We start from the raw sequence: 16,609 nt of genomic DNA, 5'->3' as shown, positions 1-16,609 counted from the left end.
AAAAATTCCCGCGAACAACGAATTTTTCTTGCAGTGTGCTTTCAGAGTCTGTCTTGTGTGCCTGCACTCTTAGCGACTGGGCGATTAATCCTGTGTAGTGCTCGCTTTTGCTGAGTGGCGACGGGCGCTCGCTTGTTTTGCCTTTTTAGTGAAGTCTTGCTGAGGAAGGCTGGCTGTCAGAAAAATTCCCGCATACAACGAATTTACCTTGTAATTCTCAAAAGTTGCGTTTTTCTGCTACTTCCTGGCTGTTTCAGAGAGGCCCAGGTAGTCTGGGTGGTATGGAAGCCGGTCTCCCATGCCACAGTCTGAGCTTTGAAACCTGAGTGCCCATTTTTCAGTCCCCAAGCATCATGTACGCAACAGGTGTGTGAAAGCTTCTCCAAAGCTTGGTTGTGATGAGGCCCCAGACCTCAGAGCTCTTGTCCTGCAGAGAAGGCTCTGGGACTGTCTCAGACCATGTGATTTGCTACTCAGCCATATTCAGAAAGGCAGCCAAACACTGCTGTGAAAAGTAGAGCTTCTTGCATATACTTATACTCCCAGATACGAGAATACTGTGAAGAGGTCTTCTGCCCAGCCTCAGGGGAATAGGCAAACAAAGCTGCTTTCTGCACAGCATTTTAAGCAGGACGGATGGGCGTTCTGTTCAGCAGGTGAAAAGCAGGGAGGACCAAGAGCCTCGGTCAAGTAAGCTCCTCCTATGGCCAGTGCAGCTTAATTCAAACGTGCAATGGAAATTTTTCTGGGGTCACTGAGATCAATCTTCACTATCTAACACTTTCAGTTGCTTTCTCCAAATTCATACACCCTGGAATGCCCAAACGTACGTGTGAATGGTGTCCTCTCTGAATCCAGCTTAAGTTCGAAACATACCTGTGCTGAGAGTAGGACTTGCAACAAGTTTTAGGGAAGAGGCTGTTGGAGTCCTTCATCTGATCATCGTTTCATCAGCACAAAGCATTTCTCTGGGCCACAACTCTATCAGCCTGAACTGACCACGTGCAGCACAGCACTCCCGTGATCTACATGGAGAAACCATCCTTTGCTGTGTTTCTAAAGCTAAATGCTTAAGGGCAGCCCTAAGACCTCTGCATTCAAGCACACTGAAGAAGGCCTTTCATGCTTGGATCTTTCGTCCAAAGTCTTGGAATCATGCGGGAGGTCCTGGTTTCCTGTACGTGCTAGAAGAGGACGCAAAAGGCCAACTCATCCCTTTACTAGCAATGCCATGATGACGCCTTAGCTGTAAAGTGCCCGAAACTGCAGCAGGAGTGCCTTATGCAAGACTTTGAAATAGGAAATAGTCCACCGTGCACTGAGGAAACCCTCCCTGAGAGAACACAAGGTTGCTTGCGCCTTGCATGCAATTTGCTCCTATGTGGTATGGAAACCAGTAAACGTTGTAGTGGAAGGCTGTATTCTCTATACGGCCTCTATCTCAAAGACGTAAGTGGGCCTGGTATAGGCATTCCCACTAGCCACATGGGAAGTTAGAGAAGATGCTTTGAAATAATCGCAGTGGAGGCAAGTCAGCTTTGGATTCAGCTTATTTGGGTGAAAGGAAGCAGTGCAGAAAGCCCCATTCAAGGAATCATTGACATCATTGCACTAGATGCTGAAACAGCTTTCAATGTGCTTTCCGTGTCTGTCCTGTGTGCGTGCACTCTAAGCACCTGAGTGAAGTCTGCTGTGTGGAGCAGTCTTAGGCTGAGCAGCAGATGCTCGCTGGTGGGGCCAGTCATATGCAGCCTTGCTGTGGAAGACTTTCTGTGAGAAAAATTCCCGCGAACAACGAATTTTTCTTGCAGTGTGCTTTCAGAGTCTGTCTTGTGTGCCTGCACTCTTAGCGACTGGGCGATTAATCCTGTGTAGTGCTCGCTTTTGCTGAGTGGCGACGGGCGCTCGCTTGTTTTGCCTTTTTAGTGAAGTCTTGCTGAGGAAGGCTGGCTGTCAGAAAAATTCCCGCATACAACGAATTTACCTTGTAATTCTCAAAAGTTGCGTTTTTCTGCTACTTCCTGGCTGTTTCAGAGAGGCCCAGGTAGTCTGGGTGGTATGGAAGCCGGTCTCCCATGCCACAGTCTGAGCTTTGAAACCTGAGTGCCCATTTTTCAGTCCCCAAGCATCATGTACGCAACAGGTGTGTGAAAGCTTCTCCAAAGCTTGGTTGTGATGAGGCCCCAGACCTCAGAGCTCTTGTCCTGCAGAGAAGGCTCTGGGACTGTCTCAGACCATGTGATTTGCTACTCAGCCATATTCAGAAAGGCAGCCAAACACTGCTGTGAAAAGTAGAGCTTCTTGCATATACTTATACTCCCAGATACGAGAATACTGTGAAGAGGTCTTTTGCCCAGCCTCAGGGGAATAGGCAAACAAAGCTGCTTTCTGCACAGCACTGGAAGCAGGACGGATGGGCGTTCTGCTCAACCGGCGAAAAGCAGGGAGGAACAGCAGCGTCGGTCAAGTGAGCTCCCCCTTGTGGCTAGTGGAGCTTAAGTCAAACCTGCGATGGAAATTGTGCTGGGGATGACTGAGCTCTATGACTGAGCTCTGAAGTCTCCTGTTTAGAGCTCTCCCTTGCTGAGCAGCGGCGGGTGCTCGCCTGTGTGGCCATTAACGTGAGGCCTTGCTGTGGAAGCCTGGCTGTCGGGGGGAAAAAGCCCGCATACAACGAATTTAGCTTGGACGTTTAGAAAGTCGCTTTCTTCCTGCTACTTCCCGGCTGCTGCAGAGAGGCCCAGGGTCGTCTCTGGGGCGGTACGTATGTCGGCCTCCCGTGCCACAGTCTGAGCGTTGAAAGCGAAGTGCCCATTCGCTTCAGTCCCCGAGCATCATGGCAGCAAGAGGTGTGTGCAAGCCTCTCCAAAGCCTGGTGGCACAAGTGCCCTGAGCCCTCAGAGCTGCTGTCCTGCAGAGAGGGCTCTGAGGCTGTCTCAGTCCAAGTGACCTCTTTGCTTCCCAGACATGCATGTCCAGACTGACAGCTAAACACTGCTGTGGCGAGGTGAGCTTCTTACATATACTTGTACTCCCAGACACAGGAACACTGTGAAGAGGTCTGCTGCCCAGCCTCAGGGGAAGAGGCAGAGAACGTTGCTTTCCGCACAGCACTGGAAGCAGGACGGATGGGCGTTCTGCTCAACCGGCGAAAAGCAGGGAGGAACAGCAGCGTCGGTCAAGTGAGCTCCCCCTTGTGGCTAGTGGAGCTTAAGTCAAACCTGCGATGGAAATTGTGCTGGCGATGACTGAGCTCTAACTTCACGATCTGACACTTTCAGTCACTTTCTCCTCACTCACACACGGTGGTGGGATGGCCAAAGAAACGTAGGTGTGCAGGGTGTACTCTCTGACATCCAGCTGAAGTCCAAGAGATACGTGTGCTGAGAATAGGACTTGCAACTAGTTTAAGGGAAGATGCCGTTGGGACTCCTTCCGCTGCTCATCCCCTCATCAGAACAAAGCGTTTCTCTGGGCCAGAGCTCTATCGGCCTGAACCAACCACGTGCAGCACAGCTCTCTTCTCTTTGTGATCTTCAGGTCAGGGAGAAACCATCCTACACCGTGACTCGAAAGCTAAATGCTTAAGGGCAGCCCTAAGACCTCTGCATTCAAGCACACTGAAGAAGGCCTTTCATGCTTGGATCTTTAGTCCAAAGTCTTGGAATCATGCGGGTGGTCCTGGATTCATGTAGGTGCTAGAAGTGGACGCAAAAGGCCACCGCATCCCTTTACTAGCAAGGCCATGATGACACGTCAGCTGTAAAGTGTCCGAAACTGCTGCAGGAGAGCCTTATGCAAGACTTTGAAATAGGAAACAGTCCACCGTGCACTGAGGAGACCCTCCCTGAGAGAACACAAGGTTGCTTTCGCCTTGCATGCAATTTGCTCCTATGTGGTATGGAAACCAGTAAACGTTGTAGTGGAAGGCTGTATTCTCTATACGGCCTCTATCTCAAAGACGTAAGTGGGCCTGGTATAGGCATTCCCACTAGCCACATGGGAAGTTAGAGAAGATGCTTTGAAATAATCGCAGTGGAGGCAAGTCAGCTTTGGATTCAGCTTATGTGGGTGAAAGGAAGCAGTGCAGAAAGCCCCATTCAAGGAATCATTGACATCATTGCACTAGATGCTGAAACAGCTTTCAATGTGCTTTCCGTGTCTGTCCTGTGTGCGTGCACTCTAAGCACCTGAGTGAAGTCTGCTGTGTGGAGCAGTCTTAGGCTGAGCAGCAGATGCTCGCTGGTGGGGCCAGTCATATGCAGCCTTGCTGTGGAAGACTTTCTGTGAGAAAAATTCCCGCGAACAACGAATTTTTCTTGCAGTGTGCTTTCAGAGTCTGTCTTGTGTGCCTGCACTCTTAGCGACTGGGCGATTAATCCTGTGTAGTGCTCGCTTTTGCTGAGTGGCGACGGGCGCTCGCTTGTTTTGCCTTTTTAGTGAAGTCTTGCTGAGGAAGGCTGGCTGTCAGAAAAATTCCCGCATACAACGAATTTACCTTGTAATTCTCAAAAGTTGCGTTTTTCTGCTACTTCCTGGCTGTTTCAGAGAGGCCCAGGTAGTCTGGGTGGTATGGAAGCCGGTCTCCCATGCCACAGTCTGAGCTTTGAAACCTGAGTGCCCATTTTTCAGTCCCCAAGCATCATGTACGCAACAGGTGTGTGAAAGCTTCTCCAAAGCTTGGTTGTGATGAGGCCCCAGACCTCAGAGCTCTTGTCCTGCAGAGAAGGCTCTGGGACTGTCTCAGACCATGTGATTTGCTACTCAGCCATATTCAGAAAGGCAGCCAAACACTGCTGTGAAAAGTAGAGCTTCTTGCATATACTTATACTCCCAGATACGAGAATACTGTGAAGAGGTCTTCTGCCCAGCCTCAGGGGAATAGGCAAACAAAGCTGCTTTCTGCACAGCATTTTAAGCAGGACGGATGGGCGTTCTGTTCAGCAGGTGAAAAGCAGGGAGGACCAAGAGCCTCGGTCAAGTAAGCTCCTCCTATGGCCAGTGCAGCTTAATTCAAACGTGCAATGGAAATTTTTCTGGGGTCACTGAGATCAATCTTCACTATCTAACACTTTCAGTTGCTTTCTCCAAATTCATACACCCTGGAATGCCCAAACGTACGTGTGAATGGTGTCCTCTCTGAATCCAGCTTAAGTTCGAAACATACCTGTGCTGAGAGTAGGACTTGCAACAAGTTTTAGGGAAGAGGCTGTTGGAGTCCTTCATCTGATCATCGTTTCATCAGCACAAAGCATTTCTCTGGGCCACAACTCTATCAGCCTGAACTGACCACGTGCAGCACAGCACTCCCGTGATCTACATGGAGAAACCATCCTTTGCTGTGTTTCTAAAGCTAAATGCTTAAGGGCAGCCCTAAGACCTCTGCATTCAAGCACACTGAAGAAGGCCTTTCATGCTTGGATCTTTCGTCCAAAGTCTTGGAATCATGCGGGAGGTCCTGGTTTCCTGTACGTGCTAGAAGAGGACGCAAAAGGCCAACTCATCCCTTTACTAGCAATGCCATGATGACGCCTTAGCTGTAAAGTGCCCGAAACTGCAGCAGGAGTGCCTTATGCAAGACTTTGAAATAGGAAATAGTCCACCGTGCACTGAGGAAACCCTCCCTGAGAGAACACAAGGTTGCTTGCGCCTTGCATGCAATTTGCTCCTATGTGGTATGGAAACCAGTAAACGTTGTAGTGGAAGGCTGTATTCTCTATACGGCCTCTATCTCAAAGACGTAAGTGGGCCTGGTATAGGCATTCCCACTAGCCACATGGGAAGTTAGAGAAGATGCTTTGAAATAATCGCAGTGGAGGCAAGTCAGCTTTGGATTCAGCTTATTTGGGTGAAAGGAAGCAGTGCAGAAAGCCCCATTCAAGGAATCATTGACATCATTGCACTAGATGCTGAAACAGCTTTCAATGTGCTTTCCGTGTCTGTCCTGTGTGCGTGCACTCTAAGCACCTGAGTGAAGTCTGCTGTGTGGAGCAGTCTTAGGCTGAGCAGCAGATGCTCGCTGGTGGGGCCAGTCATATGCAGCCTTGCTATGGAAGACTTTCTGTGAGAAAAATTCCCGCGAACAACGAATTTTTCTTGCAGTGTGCTTTCAGAGTCTGTCTTGTGTGCCTGCACTCTTAGCGACTGGGCGATTAATCCTGTGTAGTGCTCGCTTTTGCTGAGTGGCGACGGGCGCTCGCTTGTTTTGCCTTTTTAGTGAAGTCTTGCTGAGGAAGGCTGGCTGTCAGAAAAATTCCCGCATACAACGAATTTACCTTGTAATTCTCAAAAGTTGCGTTTTTCTGCTACTTCCTGGCTGTTTCAGAGAGGCCCAGGTAGTCTGGGTGGTATGGAAGCCGGTCTCCCATGCCACAGTCTGAGCTTTGAAACCTGAGTGCCCATTTTTCAGTCCCCAAGCATCATGTACGCAACAGGTGTGTGAAAGCTTCTCCAAAGCTTGGTTGTGATGAGGCCCCAGACCTCAGAGCTCTTGTCCTGCAGAGAAGGCTCTGGGACTGTCTCAGACCATGTGATTTGCTACTCAGCCATATTCAGAAAGGCAGCCAAACACTGCTGTGAAAAGTAGAGCTTCTTGCATATACTTATACTCCCAGATACGAGAATACTGTGAAGAGGTCTTTTGCCCAGCCTCAGGGGAATAGGCAAACAAAGCTGCTTTCTGCACAGCACTGGAAGCAGGACGGATGGGCGTTCTGCTCAACCGGCGAAAAGCAGGGAGGAACAGCAGCGTCGGTCAAGTGAGCTCCCCCTTGTGGCTAGTGGAGCTTAAGTCAAACCTGCGATGGAAATTGTGCTGGGGATGACTGAGCTCTATGACTGAGCTCTGAAGTCTCCTGTTTAGAGCTCTCCCTTGCTGAGCGGCGGCGGGTGCTCGCCTGTGTGGCCATTAACGTGAGGCCTTGCTGTGGAAGCCTGGCTGTCGGGGGGAAAAAGCCCGCATACAACGAATTTAGCTTGGACGTTTAGAAAGTCGCTTTCTTCCTGCTACTTCCCGGCTGCTGCAGAGAGGCCCAGGGTCGTCTCTGGGGCGGTACGTATGTCGGCCTCCCGTGCCACAGTCTGAGCGTTGAAAGCGAAGTGCCCATTCGCTTCAGTCCCCGAGCATCATGGCAGCAAGAGGTGTGTGCAAGCCTCTCCAAAGCCTGGTGGCACAAGTGCCCTGAGCCCTCAGAGCTGCTGTCCTGCAGAGAGGGCTCTGAGGCTGTCTCAGTCCAAGTGACCTCTTTGCTTCCCAGACATGCATGTCCAGACTGACAGCTAAACACTGCTGTGGCGAGGTGAGCTTCTTACATATACTTGTACTCCCAGACACAGGAACACTGTGAAGAGGTCTGCTGCCCAGCCTCAGGGGAAGAGGCAGAGAACGTTGCTTTCCGCACAGCACTGGAAGCAGGACGGATGGGCGTTCTGCTCAACCGGCGAAAAGCAGGGAGGAACAGCAGCGTCGGTCAAGTGAGCTCCCCCTTGTGGCTAGTGGAGCTTAAGTCAAACCTGCGATGGAAATTGTGCTGGCGATGACTGAGCTCTAACTTCACGATCTGACACTTTCAGTCACTTTCTCCTCACTCACACACGGTGGTGGGATGGCCAAAGAAACGTAGGTGTGCAGGGTGTACTCTCTGACATCCAGCTGAAGTCCAAGAGATACGTGTGCTGAGAATAGGACTTGCAACTAGTTTAAGGGAAGATGCCGTTGGGACTCCTTCCGCTGCTCATCCCCTCATCAGAACAAAGCGTTTCTCTGGGCCAGAGCTCTATCGGCCTGAACCAACCACGTGCAGCACAGCTCTCTTCTCTTTGTGATCTTCAGGTCAGGGAGAAACCATCCTACACCGTGACTCGAAAGCTAAATGCTTAAGGGCAGCCCTAAGACCTCTGCATTCAAGCACACTGAAGAAGGCCTTTCATGCTTGGATCTTTAGTCCAAAGTCTTGGAATCATGCGGGTGGTCCTGGATTCATGTAGGTGCTAGAAGTGGACGCAAAAGGCCACCGCATCCCTTTACTAGCAAGGCCATGATGACACGTCAGCTGTAAAGTGTCCGAAACTGCTGCAGGAGAGCCTTATGCAAGACTTTGAAATAGGAAACAGTCCACCGTGCACTGAGGAGACCCTCCCTGAGAGAACACAAGGTTGCTTTCGCCTTGCATGCAATTTGCTCCTATGTGGTATGGAAACCAGTAAACGTTGTAGTGGAAGGCTGTATTCTCTATACGGCCTCTATCTCAAAGACGTAAGTGGGCCTGGTATAGGCATTCCCACTAGCCACATGGGAAGTTAGAGAAGATGCTTTGAAATAATCGCAGTGGAGGCAAGTCAGCTTTGGATTCAGCTTATGTGGGTGAAAGGAAGCAGTGCAGAAAGCCCCATTCAAGGAATCATTGACATCATTGCACTAGATGCTGAAACAGCTTTCAATGTGCTTTCCGTGTCTGTCCTGTGTGCGTGCACTCTAAGCACCTGAGTGAAGTCTGCTGTGTGGAGCAGTCTTAGGCTGAGCAGCAGATGCTCGCTGGTGGGGCCAGTCATATGCAGCCTTGCTGTGGAAGACTTTCTGTGAGAAAAATTCCCGCGAACAACGAATTTTTCTTGCAGTGTGCTTTCAGAGTCTGTCTTGTGTGCCTGCACTCTTAGCGACTGGGCGATTAATCCTGTGTAGTGCTCGCTTTTGCTGAGTGGCGACGGGCGCTCGCTTGTTTTGCCTTTTTAGTGAAGTCTTGCTGAGGAAGGCTGGCTGTCAGAAAAATTCCCGCATACAACGAATTTACCTTGTAATTCTCAAAAGTTGCGTTTTTCTGCTACTTCCTGGCTGTTTCAGAGAGGCCCAGGTAGTCTGGGTGGTATGGAAGCCGGTCTCCCATGCCACAGTCTGAGCTTTGAAACCTGAGTGCCCATTTTTCAGTCCCCAAGCATCATGTACGCAACAGGTGTGTGAAAGCTTCTCCAAAGCTTGGTTGTGATGAGGCCCCAGACCTCAGAGCTCTTGTCCTGCAGAGAAGGCTCTGGGACTGTCTCAGACCATGTGATTTGCTACTCAGCCATATTCAGAAAGGCAGCCAAACACTGCTGTGAAAAGTAGAGCTTCTTGCATATACTTATACTCCCAGATACGAGAATACTGTGAAGAGGTCTTCTGCCCAGCCTCAGGGGAATAGGCAAACAAAGCTGCTTTCTGCACAGCATTTTAAGCAGGACGGATGGGCGTTCTGTTCAGCAGGTGAAAAGCAGGGAGGACCAAGAGCCTCGGTCAAGTAAGCTCCTCCTATGGCCAGTGCAGCTTAATTCAAACGTGCAATGGAAATTTTTCTGGGGTCACTGAGATCAATCTTCACTATCTAACACTTTCAGTTGCTTTCTCCAAATTCATACACCCTGGAATGCCCAAACGTACGTGTGAATGGTGTCCTCTCTGAATCCAGCTTAAGTTCGAAACATACCTGTGCTGAGAGTAGGACTTGCAACAAGTTTTAGGGAAGAGGCTGTTGGAGTCCTTCATCTGATCATCGTTTCATCAGCACAAAGCATTTCTCTGGGCCACAACTCTATCAGCCTGAACTGACCACGTGCAGCACAGCACTCCCGTGATCTACATGGAGAAACCATCCTTTGCTGTGTTTCTAAAGCTAAATGCTTAAGGGCAGCCCTAAGACCTCTGCATTCAAGCACACTGAAGAAGGCCTTTCATGCTTGGATCTTTCGTCCAAAGTCTTGGAATCATGCGGGAGGTCCTGGTTTCCTGTACGTGCTAGAAGAGGACGCAAAAGGCCAACTCATCCCTTTACTAGCAATGCCATGATGACGCCTTAGCTGTAAAGTGCCCGAAACTGCAGCAGGAGTGCCTTATGCAAGACTTTGAAATAGGAAATAGTCCACCGTGCACTGAGGAAACCCTCCCTGAGAGAACACAAGGTTGCTTGCGCCTTGCATGCAATTTGCTCCTATGTGGTATGGAAACCAGTAAACGTTGTAGTGGAAGGCTGTATTCTCTATACGGCCTCTATCTCAAAGACGTAAGTGGGCCTGGTATAGGCATTCCCACTAGCCACATGGGAAGTTAGAGAAGATGCTTTGAAATAATCGCAGTGGAGGCAAGTCAGCTTTGGATTCAGCTTATTTGGGTGAAAGGAAGCAGTGCAGAAAGCCCCATTCAAGGAATCATTGACATCATTGCACTAGATGCTGAAACAGCTTTCAATGTGCTTTCCGTGTCTCTCCTGTGTGCGTGCACTCTAAGCACCTGAGTGAAGTCTGCTGTGTGGAGCAGTCTTAGGCTGAGCAGCAGATGCTCGCTGGTGGGGCCAGTCATATGCAGCCTTGCTGTGGAAGACTTTCTGTGAGAAAAATTCCCGCGAACAACGAATTTTTCTTGCAGTGTGCTTTCAGAGTCTGTCTTGTGTGCCTGCACTCTTAGCGACTGGGCGATTAATCCTGTGTAGTGCTCGCTTTTGCTGAGTGGCGACGGGCGCTCGCTTGTTTTGCCTTTTTAGTGAAGTCTTGCTGAGGAAGGCTGGCTGTCAGAAAAATTCCCGCATACAACGAATTTACCTTGTAATTCTCAAAAGTTGCGTTTTTCTGCTACTTCCTGGCTGTTTCAGAGAGGCCCAGGTAGTCTGGGTGGTATGGAAGCCGGTCTCCCATGCCACAGTCTGAGCTTTGAAACCTGAGTGCCCATTTTTCAGTCCCCAAGCATCATGTACGCAACAGGTGTGTGAAAGCTTCTCCAAAGCTTGGTTGTGATGAGGCCCCAGACCTCAGAGCTCTTGTCCTGCAGAGAAGGCTCTGGGACTGTCTCAGACCATGTGATTTGCTACTCAGCCATATTCAGAAAGGCAGCCAAACACTGCTGTGAAAAGTAGAGCTTCTTGCATATACTTATACTCCCAGATACGAGAATACTGTGAAGAGGTCTTTTGCCCAGCCTCAGGGGAATAGGCAAACAAAGCTGCTTTCTGCACAGCACTGGAAGCAGGACGGATGGGCGTTCTGCTCAACCGGCGAAAAGCAGGGAGGAACAGCAGCGTCGGTCAAGTGAGCTCCCCCTTGTGGCTAGTGGAGCTTAAGTCAAACCTGCGATGGAAATTGTGCTGGGGATGACTGAGCTCTATGACTGAGCTCTGAAGTCTCCTGTTTAGAGCTCTCCCTTGCTGAGCAGCGGCGGGTGCTCGCCTGTGTGGCCATTAACGTGAGGCCTTGCTGTGGAAGCCTGGCTGTCGGGGGGAAAAAGCCCGCATACAACGAATTTAGCTTGGACGTTTAGAAAGTCGCTTTCTTCCTGCTACTTCCCGGCTGCTGCAGAGAGGCCCAGGGTCGTCTCTGGGGCGGTACGTATGTCGGCCTCCCGTGCCACAGTCTGAGCGTTGAAAGCGAAGTGCCCATTCGCTTCAGTCCCCGAGCATCATGGCAGCAAGAGGTGTGTGCAAGCCTCTCCAAAGCCTGGTGGCACAAGTGCCCTGAGCCCTCAGAGCTGCTGTCCTGCAGAGAGGGCTCTGAGGCTGTCTCAGTCCAAGTGACCTCTTTGCTTCCCAGACATGCATGTCCAGACTGACAGCTAAACACTGCTGTGGCGAGGTGAGCTTCTTACATATACTTGTACTCCCAGACACAGGAACACTGTGAAGAGGTCTGCTGCCCAGCCTCATGGGAAGAGGCAGAGAACGTTGCTTTCCGCACAGCACTGGAAGCAGGACGGATGGGCGTTCTGCTCAACCGGCGAAAAGCAGGGAGGAACAGCAGCGTCGGTCAAGTGAGCTCCCCCTTGTGGCTAGTGGAGCTTAAGTCAAACCTGCGATGGAAATTGTGCTGGCGATGACTGAGCTCTAACTTCACGATCTGACACTTTCAGTCACTTTCTCCTCACTCACACACGGTGGTGGGATGGCCAAAGAAACGTAGGTGTGCAGGGTGTACTCTCTGACATCCAGCTGAAGTCCAAGAGATACGTGTGCTGAGAATAGGACTTGCAACTAGTTTAAGGGAAGATGCCGTTGGGACTCCTTCCGCTGCTCATCCCCTCATCAGAACAAAGCGTTTCTCTGGGCCAGAGCTCTATCGGCCTGAACCAACCACGTGCAGCACAGCTCTCTTCTCTTTGTGATCTTCAGGTCAGGGAGAAACCATCCTACACCGTGACTCGAAAGCTAAATGCTTAAGGGCAGCCCTAAGACCTCTGCATTCAAGCACACTGAAGAAGGCCTTTCATGCTTGGATCTTTAGTCCAAAGTCTTGGAATCATGCGGGTGGTCCTGGATTCATGTAGGTGCTAGAAGTGGACGCAAAAGGCCACCGCATCCCTTTACTAGCAAGGCCATGATGACACGTCAGCTGTAAAGTGTCCGAAACTGCTGCAGGAGAGCCTTATGCAAGACTTTGAAATAGGAAACAGTCCACCGTGCACTGAGGAGACCCTCCCTGAGAGAACACAAGGTTGCTTTCGCCTTGCATGCAATTTGCTCCTATGTGGTATGGAAACCAGTAAACGTTGTAGTGGAAGGCTGTATTCTCTATACGGCCTCTATCTCAAAGACGTAAGTGGGCCTGGTATAGGCATTCCCACTAGCCACATGGGAAGTTAGAGAAGATGCTTTGAAATAATCGCAGTGGAGGCAAGTCAGCTTTGGATTCAGCTTATGTGGGTGAAAGGAAGCAGTGCAGAAAGCCCCATTCAAGGAATCATTGACATCATTGCACTAGATGCTGAAACAGCTTTCAATGTGCTTTCCGTGTCTGTCCTGTGTGCGTGCACTCTAAGCACCTGAGTGAAGTCTGCTGTGTGGAGCAGTCTTAGGCTGAGCAGCAGATGCTCGCTGGTGGGGCCAGTCATATGCAGCCTTGCTGTGGAAGACTTTCTGTGAGAAAAATTCCCGCGAACAACGAATTTTTCTTGCAGTGTGCTTTCAGAGTCTGTCTTGTGTGCCTGCACTCTTAGCGACTGGGCGATTAATCCTGTGTAGTGCTCGCTTTTGCTGAGTGGCGACGGGCGCTCGCTTGTTTTGCCTTTTTAGTGAAGTCTTGCTGAGGAAGGCTGGCTGTCAGAAAAATTCCCGCATACAACGAATTTACCTTGTAATTCTCAAAAGTTGCGTTTTTCTGCTACTTCCTGGCTGTTTCAGAGAGGCCCAGGTAGTCTGGGTGGTATGGAAGCCGGTCTCCCATGCCACAGTCTGAGCTTTGAAACCTGAGTGCCCATTTTTCAGTCCCCAAGCATCATGTACGCAACAGGTGTGTGAAAGCTTCTCCAAAGCTTGGTTGTGATGAGGCCCCAGACCTCAGAGCTCTTGTCCTGCAGAGAAGGCTCTGGGACTGTCTCAGACCATGTGATTTGCTACTCAGCCATATTCAGAAAGGCAGCCAAACACTGCTGTGAAAAGTAGAGCTTCTTGCATATACTTATACTCCCAGATACGAGAATACTGTGAAGAGGTCTTCTGCCCAGCCTCAGGGGAATAGGCAAACAAAGCTGCTTTCTGCACAGCATTTTAAGCAGGACGGATGGGCGTTCTGTTCAGCAGGTGAAAAGCAGGGAGGACCAAGAGCCTCGGTCAAGTAAGCTCCTCCTATGGCCAGTGCAGCTTAATTCAAACGTGCAATGGAAATTTTTCTGGGGTCACTGAGATCAATCTTCACTATCTAACACTTTCAGTTGCTTTCTCCAAATTCATACACCCTGGAATGCCCAAACGTACGTGTGAATGGTGTCCTCTCTGAATCCAGCTTAAGTTCGAAACATACCTGTGCTGAGAGTAGGACTTGCAACAAGTTTTAGGGAAGAGGCTGTTGGAGTCCTTCATCTGATCATCGTTTCATCAGCACAAAGCATTTCTCTGGGCCACAACTCTATCAGCCTGAACTGACCACGTGCAGCACAGCACTCCCGTGATCTACATGGAGAAACCATCCTTTGCTGTGTTTCTAAAGCTAAATGCTTAAGGGCAGCCCTAAGACCTCTGCATTCAAGCACACTGAAGAAGGCCTTTCATGCTTGGATCTTTCGTCCAAAGTCTTGGAATCATGCGGGAGGTCCTGGTTTCCTGTACGTGCTAGAAGAGGACGCAAAAGGCCAACTCATCCCTTTACTAGCAATGCCATGATGACGCCTTAGCTGTAAAGTGCCCGAAACTGCAGCAGGAGTGCCTTATGCAAGACTTTGAAATAGGAAATAGTCCACCGTGCACTGAGGAAACCCTCCCTGAGAGAACACAAGGTTGCTTGCGCCTTGCATGCAATTTGCTCCTATGTGGTATGGAAACCAGTAAACGTTGTAGTGGAAGGCTGTATTCTCTATACGGCCTCTATCTCAAAGACGTAAGTGGGCCTGGTATAGGCATTCCCACTAGCCACATGGGAAGTTAGAGAAGATGCTTTGAAATAATCGCAGTGGAGGCAAGTCAGCTTTGGATTCAGCTTATTTGGGTGAAAGGAAGCAGTGCAGAAAGCCCCATTCAAGGAATCATTGACATCATTGCACTAGATGCTGAAACAGCTTTCAATGTGCTTTCCGTGTCTCTCCTGTGTGCGTGCACTCTAAGCACCTGAGTGAAGTCTGCTGTGTGGAGCAGTCTTAGGCTGAGCAGCAGATGCTCGCTGGTGGGGCCAGTCATATGCAGCCTTGCTGTGGAAGACTTTCTGTGAGAAAAATTCCCGCGAACAACGAATTTTTCTTGCAGTGTGCTTTCAGAGTCTGTCTTGTGTGCCTGCACTCTTAGCGACTGGGCGATTAATCCTGTGTAGTGCTCGCTTTTGCTGAGTGGCGACGGGCGCTCGCTTGTTTTGCCTTTTTAGTGAAGTCTTGCTGAGGAAGGCTGGCTGTCAGAAAAATTCCCGCATACAACGAATTTACCTTGTAATTCTCAAAAGTTGCGTTTTTCTGCTACTTCCTGGCTGTTTCAGAGAGGCCCAGGTAGTCTGGGTGGTATGGAAGCCGGTCTCCCATGCCACAGTCTGAGCTTTGAAACCTGAGTGCCCATTTTTCAGTCCCCAAGCATCATGTACGCAACAGGTGTGTGAAAGCTTCTCCAAAGCTTGGTTGTGATGAGGCCCCAGACCTCAGAGCTCTTGTCCTGCAGAGAAGGCTCTGGGACTGTCTCAGACCATGTGATTTGCTACTCAGCCATATTCAGAAAGGCAGCCAAACACTGCTGTGAAAAGTAGAGCTTCTTGCATATACTTATACTCCCAGATACGAGAATACTGTGAAGAGGTCTTTTGCCCAGCCTCAGGGGAATAGGCAAACAAAGCTGCTTTCTGCACAGCACTGGAAGCAGGACGGATGGGCGTTCTGCTCAACCGGCGAAAAGCAGGGAGGAACAGCAGCGTCGGTCAAGTGAGCTCCCCCTTGTGGCTAGTGGAGCTTAAGTCAAACCTGCGATGGAAATTGTGCTGGGGATGACTGAGCTCTATGACTGAGCTCTGAAGTCTCCTGTTTAGAGCTCTCCCTTGCTGAGCAGCGGCGGGTGCTCGCCTGTGTGGCCATTAACGTGAGGCCTTGCTGTGGAGGCCTGGCTGTCGGGGGGAAAAAGCCCGCATACAACGAATTTAGCTTGGACGTTTAGAAAGTCGCTTTCTTCCTGCTACTTCCCGGCTGCTGCAGAGAGGCCCAGGGTCGTCTCTGGGGCGGTACGTATGTCGGCCTCCCGTGCCACAGTCTGAGCGTTGAAAGCGAAGTGCCCATTCGCTTCAGTCCCCGAGCATCATGGCAGCAAGAGGTGTGTGCAAGCCTCTCCAAAGCCTGGTGGCACAAGTGCCCTGAGCCCTCAGAGCTGCTGTCCTGCAGAGAGGGCTCTGAGGCTGTCTCAGTCCAAGTGACCTCTTTGCTTCCCAGACATGCATGTCCAGACTGACAGCTAAACACTGCTGTGGCGAGGTGAGCTTCTTACATATACTTGTACTCCCAGACACAGGAACACTGTGAAGAGGTCTGCTGCCCAGCCTCATGGGAAGAGGCAGAGAACGTTGCTTTCCGCACAGCACTGGAAGCAGGACGGATGGGCGTTCTGCTCAACCGGCGAAAAGCAGGGAGGAACAGCAGCGTCGGTCAAGTGAGCTCCCCCTTGTGGCTAGTGGAGCTTAAGTCAAACCTGCGATGGAAATTGTGCTGGCGATGACTGAGCTCTAACTTCACGATCTGACACTTTCAGTCACTTTCTCCTCACTCACACACGGTGGTGGGATGGCCAAAGAAACGTAGGTGTGCAGGGTGTACTCTCTGACATCCAGCTGAAGTCCAAGAGATACGTGTGCTGAGAATAGGACTTGCAACTAGTTTAAGGGAAGATGCCGTTGGGACTCCTTCCGCTGCTCATCCCCTCATCAGAACAAAGCGTTTCTCTGGGCCAGAGCTCTATCGGCCTGAACCAACCACGTGCAGCACAGCTCTCTTCTCTTTGTGATCTTCAGGTCAGGGAGAAACCATCCTACACCGTGACTCGAAAGCTAAATGCTTAAGGGCAGCCCTAAGACCTCTGCATTCAAGCACACTGAAGAAGGCCTTTCATGCTTGGATCTTTAGTCCAAAGTCTTGGAATCATGCGGGTGGTCCTGGATTCATGTAGGTGCTAGAAGTGGACGCAAAAGGCCACCGCATCCCTTTACT

The sequence above is a fragment of the Manis pentadactyla genome, chromosome 18 (genome assembly GCF_030020395.1).
Source record: "Manis pentadactyla isolate mManPen7 chromosome 18, mManPen7.hap1, whole genome shotgun sequence".
In the NCBI taxonomy this organism is placed as follows: Eukaryota; Metazoa; Chordata; class Mammalia; order Pholidota; family Manidae; genus Manis; species Manis pentadactyla.
Note: the sequence above shows the minus strand (reverse complement) of the source record.